The sequence below is a fragment of the Lichenostomus cassidix genome, chromosome 8 (genome assembly GCF_008360975.1).
Source record: "Lichenostomus cassidix isolate B80296 chromosome 8, HeHo_3.0, whole genome shotgun sequence".
Taxonomy (NCBI): domain Eukaryota; kingdom Metazoa; phylum Chordata; class Aves; order Passeriformes; family Meliphagidae; genus Lichenostomus; species Lichenostomus cassidix.
The window spans coordinates 23,953,218-23,961,618 of NC_139489.1; the positions used below are offsets into that span (position 1 = coordinate 23,953,218).

General features: G+C 50.5%; 1 long non-coding RNA gene across 2 annotated transcripts in view; it reads right to left on the minus strand.

Moving 5' to 3' along the window:
- The window catches only part of LOC146434104 (uncharacterized), a 78,496-nt gene extending 70,786 nt beyond the window's left edge, over nt 1-7,710 (minus strand). For both annotated transcript variants that reach the window (XR_014853837.1, XR_014853838.1), the window contains exon 1: nt 6,045-7,710. This is a non-coding gene — a long non-coding RNA (uncharacterized LOC146434104). The remainder of the gene's footprint in view (nt 1-6,044) is intronic.
- Between the last annotated feature and the right edge of the window lie 691 nt (nt 7,711-8,401).

The following is an 8,401-nucleotide window of genomic DNA, read 5'->3' on the forward strand; positions in this document are numbered from 1 at the left end:
ACCAGTCACACTTATTTCCCCTTTTTAGCTCTGTTGTGCTCTTAGCTGCCCCTGTTTCCTCTCTGGGTTCTCTCTGCTCCTGGCTATGTCTCCTTAACAAGGTGCAAGTGCACCCAGCCAAGTCATGGGAAGCAAAATAGAGGCTAAGGTGCTGAGCAAAGAGGTTTGTACAAGAAGAAGATGCAAAATCCCATTTTGACCCAGTCCAGCTGCAGGGTAACCAGCTGAACCTTAGCCCTGCTTCCACTGGGTTCCATACTCTGTTCCAAGCTGTATCAGAAAGGCAAGTGTTTAAATTTTATTTCCTAGGAAAGAAATACAGTCCATTTACCTCATCATTCACCACACAAACTGAAAAATGTGTGTTCTGGATTCAAAATTAGGTACAGTAGTGAAAGGCACATAGGAGCAAGCAGTGGCGTCCCTCCTGACGTGAGGATTATTTGGTTTTCTCAAAAGAAACGTCGGAGGTTGTCCAGTGCCAAGATTTAAACAATTAATTTGGAAGCTATCTGTCCAAACTTTTTAGAGTAATGACTTGCTAACTGGAATTAAAGAAAAAACAGAAAGAGAGGACCCCCAAGAGACACATGGTCTGCTCCACACTTTACAAACACTGGCCCTGAGCAACACCATTGAGCAATACCCTAATAAGGCACAGAAATCTGTAGGCAGGAACTTCCTAAAAGTTCAAGCTTCCTTCAAGGAAAGCCAGACAAATGTCCTTTTAAAGGTAAGGGCAGGAGAAAGGGCCAGCTTTGCCCAGTACCTCCTTTCCTCATGTTCACCCCCTACAACTCCCCAGCTTCCTCTGGCTCACCCTCCAGCTGCAGGTCACTCTGCCTCTGGCTGCTTTACCCTGGGCTCTGCCAGATGCTGCAGCAGGCAGGGGTCTACTAATCATCTCCAGAGAGCCCAGCTCCATTCCTAGGAACTGGGGAGACACCCACAGCTCCGATCATGTCCTACTCCCAGCCAGAGACAGCTCCAGCCACACCCTGACCAAGTTCCTCTGCTCAGGGGCTTCATGCACATGATTGGGATGACACAAGGAGCACATACAGTAATCATCTTCCCAGGGCCTGCTGAGCTCCAGGCTCAGCTGTGGGGGCATCACAGGCCAGTTTCCCCCAGCCACAGGTGCCCCTTGCACTGGGCCCATGATCCCCAGCCAGGGGACACATTCCCTTTCCTACAACTCCACACAGCCAACACAAGGGGGGCACACTATTCCTCCATTACCACACTGCAGTATTTTCTGCCTTGCACAATCCTCCCACATTTTGCAGCTCAGGGACTCACACTTGAGCTCAGCCACTGAACTCTCTGAGTTCCCACGGGCCAGAGGCATAAAATACCAGATGTTCCATGCACAGAAGCTCCTTGTCCCTCCTCGGAGCAGCCTCCCTATTCTCTACAGCAAAGCTGAGCATCCCGAGCAGAGTGCTCCAGCCTGGACGGGCGGAACAGGAACAAGGGATACAGCAGGATGGAGCAGAGTAGGGAAGGGACTAGGTGGATGAGGGGAGGTGTCAGGGGAACAGAGAGGGGAGAAGATGGGATTTGGGTAACGAGGGGATTGCTCCTGCCCCAGCAAAACCAGCCTTCCCCAGGACTCCATCAGGAAGCAGTCAGCAGGATCCTGCCTCGGGTGCAGCATCTCACCCCAGGGACAGCTGAGCTCTCTCCATAAGGCTTTGAGGGCACCCTGCTCTTTCACAGAGCTTCCCTGCCCTCTAGCGGGTTTGAGGGAACTGTGCGAGAGGACAAGCGCTAGGAGAGCGTCTTCCTCCTCCTCCAGCTCCCAGCTAGCAGGAGGGCAGCTGATCTCTGGTACTCGCAGCACTCTCCCTTCTAGGGGCAAAGCAGAGCAAGCTACCCTGGCAGAGAAACGCAGCTCCTCCGGAGGATCTGGGGAGCAGAGACACATCTTTCTGCCAGTGGTGAGGGAAGAGCAACAGGGCTCCTTCTCACCACCTTGACCTCTCTCTCCAAAGAGACCTGCAAGTCCTTGCTCAGAGCAGTTGCTGTGCTCAGAGACACAGAGCTGCTGGGCTAGTGTGGAGAGAACCACCTGAACCTGGAGCTTCGTATTTCCTCCTGTGGCCCAGGGGATTTGGTCTGATACACACCTCAATGCCCATATCAGGGACACTGCAAGCTGGGAAAGCACTTTGTTCCCTGTGAAAGCACAGCTGCACCAACCCCTCACAGCAAAGACCAAGCATCCTTCTGTGCTTTCCGCTCAGCTCTGAAATTTATCAATCCGTGCTTCATCTCCACTCTTAGTAAGTCAATAAAGTCGTAGCCCAGAGCTGGGAGTGCTGCTTGTCACAGCCTGGTTTATACAGACATCTAGTGGCCTGTGCTCAAACTCCACCAGGGCCACCATTTATCTGCACTGTCACAGCAAAACCAAGGTGTGTCCCCATGTCGTGCTTTCACACACTCAGAACAAACCCGAGTGACCCCAAGGAGCTGCCAGTTAAATAAGGGAATTCCTCAAATCCCATCGACCTGCTCTGCTCCTTTGACACCTTTGGGGAGCTCATGCCATGAACCAAATGATTCCAGATCAACCCAATGCTATGGGTGTTTTTGAGAGGTCAGTCCTTACGGCAAGAGAAGGGAGTACACAGTGGATGATGCACATCTAATTAACATTTCTGCATCTCTCCACACCAGAAAGACAACGGATGCCAGTCGTCTGATAATGCTGATAACACCAAAATAAAAAGCACCAAGGAGTGACAGGAAACCCAGTGCTGCACCAGTAATGGGAGATTTAATCATGCACAGCCCCTCAAGGGAGGCAGAACTGAAGGTATCACCCACTGATCCAGTGCAGAGACCTCACCTCTGCTCTTCCCTGTGTCCTGCAGGGATTTTCTCCAAGAGGCACGGCATGGGTCTGGACCCTGACAGCTTAAAGAGTTTGTATTTCCCTCTGTTGCCAGAAATACTTGAAAGGTCCCCAGTCCTCACCTTAATACCCATTTTACAGGGAGACTTGTAGCTGAGAAAGCTGTGTCCTGCAGGGCATGCCCAAGGCATCAACATGCTCAACCTTGTCCCACACCCCCGTAGCTGTGACTTTTGGCAGTCATCCCCTGGTGGGATGAAGATGCAGCACTGAATTCACACAGAGCCAGGCAGCTTTGAACAGGCTGACTAATGACAGATCTCGCTGAAAAGTAATATTCACACCAACAGATGCTTTGGAGCACCCAAACAAGCAGTTTCAGCCTTACTTTGTGTTTCTGTGTCTCTGCTTTGAAAAGAGGATAGCCTGACTCCCCCCAGCACAGCCAATAACAGCAAACTCTTATTTCAGAGTCATTTCCTCAGTGTGGTGGGGAGAGCAGCTAGGAATGGCTGAGGGTTCACACCTGTTCACAGAGTTTACAATCAAACAGCCACGGATCACCATCTGGATACCATCACCAGGCCTCCAGGAGAGACAAGAGAAATCCTGAACTCCCACTGTTTTGCCAAGGGAAGCAAAAATCTCATGTGGAAAAAAAGCAAGGCTCCCGATGCAAGACTGCCCTGGCAGCAGTGTGCTCACACCAGACTCAGCACCCACAAACTGCCTCGGTTCTCTGAGGTTATTTAAAGTGAATATAATCCCAAAAATAGAGACAGCCTTCCCACCGCTCCTGCAGGCCCTGTTCCTCCCACCCTGCTCAGGATGTCCCCATCAGGCTTTCCCCTAAGGCACCCTCGCCTTGTTCTGCCCAGGAACACCGTGGCTGTGTGCGGCAGTGTGTCACACGCAGCTCCCGCAGAGAAAGGGCTGGAGCACAGGGCAGAAAAGCCCTCAAAGGGCAGCCCAGCTCAAAGCAGGAAAGAGAAAAGCCACCTCCTCCGGGAGGAATCCTCGCCGGCTCCGCGCAAAGGTAACCCAGCCCGGGGCTGCGGAGGAGGAGCTCGGCTCTTTGATCTCCTGAGCACATTTGAATTTGAGGAGGTGGGGATGCCCCTGGAGCTGCTGCGAGCAGCATTCGGGAGCTGTCGGAGCACCTGTGAAGCTGAGGAGGAGCTGCTGTTATCAGCTACAGCGAGATGAGCTCTTGGTTTCCTGGAGAGAAACCAGCGTGAGTCACTGGGCTGTGGGAGGGTGGTTTCTCCATGCGCTCACTGGAGCAGCCGAAATGTAAAACACGTGGGCAGGTAAAAACAATGCCCACAGTGATTATGGAGAGGCAGAATCACCAGGAGGATGCTATTTTTCCTACTTATCTGGGCATCTATAACGCTGATCACATCGGCACAGCACGCACAAGTACTTGCACCTCTCCCTGCCCCTGTGCCAGGACTGACAAACAGTGCCTTTGTCACAGAATTTGGGGTCCTTTGCTCTGCTCCAATGCCTTGCTGCCCAGCCACCTGCATTTCCCTTTTTCTCTGCTTACCTGCCATCCAGGAGACCCTTTCTCTGTGTTCCTCCAGAGAATTCAGCATCCCTCTTTGCAGCCTTCAGCCCAGCTCAGCATGAATTGGGCAGGTTTCATACCCCAGGTGCCACTTTGGGCACAGCAAGCAATTCCACCCAGCTGAGCTGCCTGCTTGCTGGAAGGGCAACATTCATTCCCCCACGCTCTTGGCACCAGCAGCATTTTCACAAGGAGCAACGTTCACAGAATTACATATAAACACGGAAAAAAAAAATCAGAAACATGGTGCAAAACCTCAGAGGAAAAAGCATCATAAGAAACTTACTGTTCTAACAGCAGAACTCCAGCTAGAACAAAGATTTTATACCTTTGGGGATGATTTTACAACAGATTTTAAAAAACCCAAACAACTCCCTTTACCAGACAACGTGGGAAAGTAAGCCACTGATGTGGTTTTCAAACCAACATTTAAATGAACAGTCTTCTGTTAGCTGGGAAATAAACATGATGTTGTCCCCCATGCTTGGTGACAAACATGCATCCCCTGGCAAAAGACCAAATGAGTAAGCCTGGGCAATTTCAATGCTTTTGCCCAAGCAGGGAGTTTTAGAGCAGGACAACAGGGCTTGGAAAAGAGAAATGGCATTTCTCCCACTTAAAATAAGTAAGCTCCTTTCACGCATGAAAAATAACAAAATACCATATCTCAGCAGTGATAGGAACCACCTCAGTATGGGTGAGAGCTTAAGGCATTACAGGATAGAGACAGCACTGCAGGGAATGAACCTTCCTCACTGTAAACCTTTCAAAAACCTTCCCAGGAACTCATGGGAAGAGGACTCCTACCTTCCAGGCTCACTCAACAACCCTGGACAAACACATTTAACAAAGGCACTGTGGCAGGAGAGCTTCGCTCTGGCCACAGCCTTGAGATTCTTGTCAAAGAGATGCTCAGCCTTCGACATTCAAAGAAACCAAGGGGAGTACAGAATAGTTAAAAAAACCATAATAATTTCAAAATGAGTGATGAAGAGGATTTGACATTTTTCTCCCCCCCCTACAGCTGATCAATAGACACATGGAGCATCTTCACCCTTTTCCAGCCCCACCACAGAGAGGAGAAGGATGGAAGACTCATTTGGAGCACAACAGGGCAAGAGGAGGCACAGGGTGAGTTAAAAGACCCATTTATGCAGAGGCTGCTGGCAGCCAGCACTGAAACAGACCAGGGGACACCCATTCTTTCTGAAGCCTCCTGTTCCATTTTCCATGCAGGATATCCAGGTACAGAGCAGTCTTGGACTGCTGCTACACCCTGGGTCAGCACTGGTCTTCAGCTCTACCCACTCAGTCCTCCAGCCTCCTCTCATCTCCCTCCACTGGGGCATGGAACGAATATGGTGGTGGAAAAAAGGTTATTTGCTTTCATGTCTAATGGAAATGCCTCCCTCATACCTTATCTCCCCAGATCAGCTTTCACAGGGGAAGCACTCAGACTGCACTGCCTCTGATCAAACAGTGCTGAGGAGATTGAGATGAATGGTGTACAGATGTCCTCCAACACCACTGCTGGACCCAAAACACAACAGGCACAGCACCCAACCCCACCCTCCACACCATACAGCCAGAACCCCTCTTTGCCCTTACCTTGCACAGCAATGTCCACAGCCAACTTCATCCAGCTCCTGCGCTGGCTCCACTCCAGCCCATCTCAGGCTGCTCCCAGAGGGTTTATGCCAGGAGAGCTGGGAATGCTCCCTGTTCCCAGTGGATTTATGGCAGGAGAGCTGGGAATGCTCCCACTCTCCTGGGCTGCAGCCTCGCACACGCCTTTTAGTCCCTCTGGCCCTTGCGTGTCAGGCAGCAGCCTAGGAAAGCGACAGTGCTTGGGGGTGCAGAGAGGGAGCACAGCTCTCTCATCAGGTAAAATCATCAAGGGTGATTTCTTAGGTGGCTTCCTTTCTTGTAAACACTGTTTGATCCCTGTGTGACTGCTGGGGAGCCGAGTCTCGCTCGCTCTCGTGCGAGAGTTAAGGTTCGCGTGTTGGTTTACAGCCACAGAAAAATATCTTTTGTGACTGCAGTCCTGAAGGTCTTGTGGTCCCAAGGCCTGCAAACAGGGCAATGTGGAGCTGCACAGTAGCCAAGGTCACAGAGACACAGCTTTCACTGTTTTTGCAGCTGGACAGCCTAGACAGGACTGCAGATTTTTAGAGCCAAAGTGAACAAATCCCTCCACAGTCCAGGTATCAGCAATAGATGAGGGAAACAAAGCATTCCTTGTTGACTGGGATTTTGCTGCCTTTGGAGTTTGTCCAGCCTCTGTATCACCACTTGTCCCAAAGAACCTCTGGAGCTGTAGTTCCAAGCAGTTACCCTGAGAATGGGATATGCACACAGCACTGCACCACCTCCTGGGTCACACAAAAGGTCCCTGCAGCCTCTGTCCACCCTCTGGCACTTCCCAGAAATAGATATATTTGGTGCATTTTTGAGACTCCAAGCCTCCATCTGAAGCACTGTCTCAGCAACCAGATATGAATTAGCAGAACACCAGGCCACTTTCAAACACACACAGCAAATCCAAGTCCATAAACTGCCCCAGGCCCAGACAGGAACACTAAGCTGCACAATTTGAAGCACAAAGACAGAGAAGCACCCAGCCTTACCTCCAGTCACCACAGCACAACTCTCAACTGGCTCCCACTGCCCTTACCCCACTTAAGTAATCTGCCCAATTAGGGCAATTAACCTCTGCTGTGCCTTGTTCTCCACACAGGTGTGGAGGATGAACAAATCAGAATTCCTCGGGCTAATTAATCCCCAGGTGTTTCATTTTTCACCCAGATTAGGCTGTTTTTCACTAGTGGATATCAAACATTTCTCCAGTAAAGGGAAAAACTTTCTGTATTTTTTCTCAAGAATGGTAATTATGAGCCAGAGTTTAACTTCTTAAACAACTCCTCAAACACTGCAGCACTGAACTGCAGTCTCACTAAAAGGCAAATATTGCAAAGGTTGGTTCAGAGGTGGGAGAGATGAAAGTCACCCACTGCTGCCTTTGGTCTCTGCTCCTCTGTCTATTCCAGCTCAAACACTTTCTGCTCCCTGCCACAGGTGAGCCACCAGGAGTTGCCCAGGTCAATACCAGAAACTTCTCCATCCCAGAAAGTGGTTTTGTATCATACAAATTCAAATTTCCTACATATTCTACCTCCTTCCCCCAGCAGTTTAGGGGCACAGGGAAGGAGGGTTGCGGTCAGCTCATCACACATTGTCACTGCTGTTTCTTCCTCCTCCTGCTTCTCCTTGCTCCAGTGCAGGCTTCCTGTAGGGCCACAGCCTCCTTGGGTCATCCACCTGCTCCAGCATGGGGTCCCTCACGGGCTGCAGGTGGATCTCTGCTCCTTCAGGCACCTGCATGGGCTGCAAGATCTCTGCTCCCTGGTGGAACCCATGGGCTGCAGGGGCACAGCTGCTTCATCATGGTCTGCACTCTGCTCCGGCACCTGGAGCAGCTCCTCCCCTCCCTTCTTCCCCAAGCTTGGTGTTTCTCACATAACCTCATTCCTCTCTTCCCCAGATGCCAGTGTCCAGGTTTTTCCCCTTCTTAAATACATTAATCTAGAGGCACTAGCACCTGCACTGATGGGTTCAGTGGCAGATCACTCTTGGAGCCAGCTAGCATTGGCTCTATCAGACACAGAGGAAGTTTCTGGAATCTTCTCACAGAAGCCACCCCCATAGCCCCCCTGCTACCAAAACCTTGACATGTAAATCCAATAAACTCCTTTCACTTCTTCCAACTTTTCCTGCTTACCCAAATAATCTAGTCCTTTCCAAGCCTGTGAGAGTTTTGTTACAAATGCCTGACTTTTGTGGGACAATTTTTTGTACGCTGCAACATGAAGACAGCAGTGACCCATCTCTTGGCAAGGACATCTCAGTTAAAAGGGTTATCAACAGCAGAGGAGGAACAATGAAGGCTGAAAACCATCCAGGTA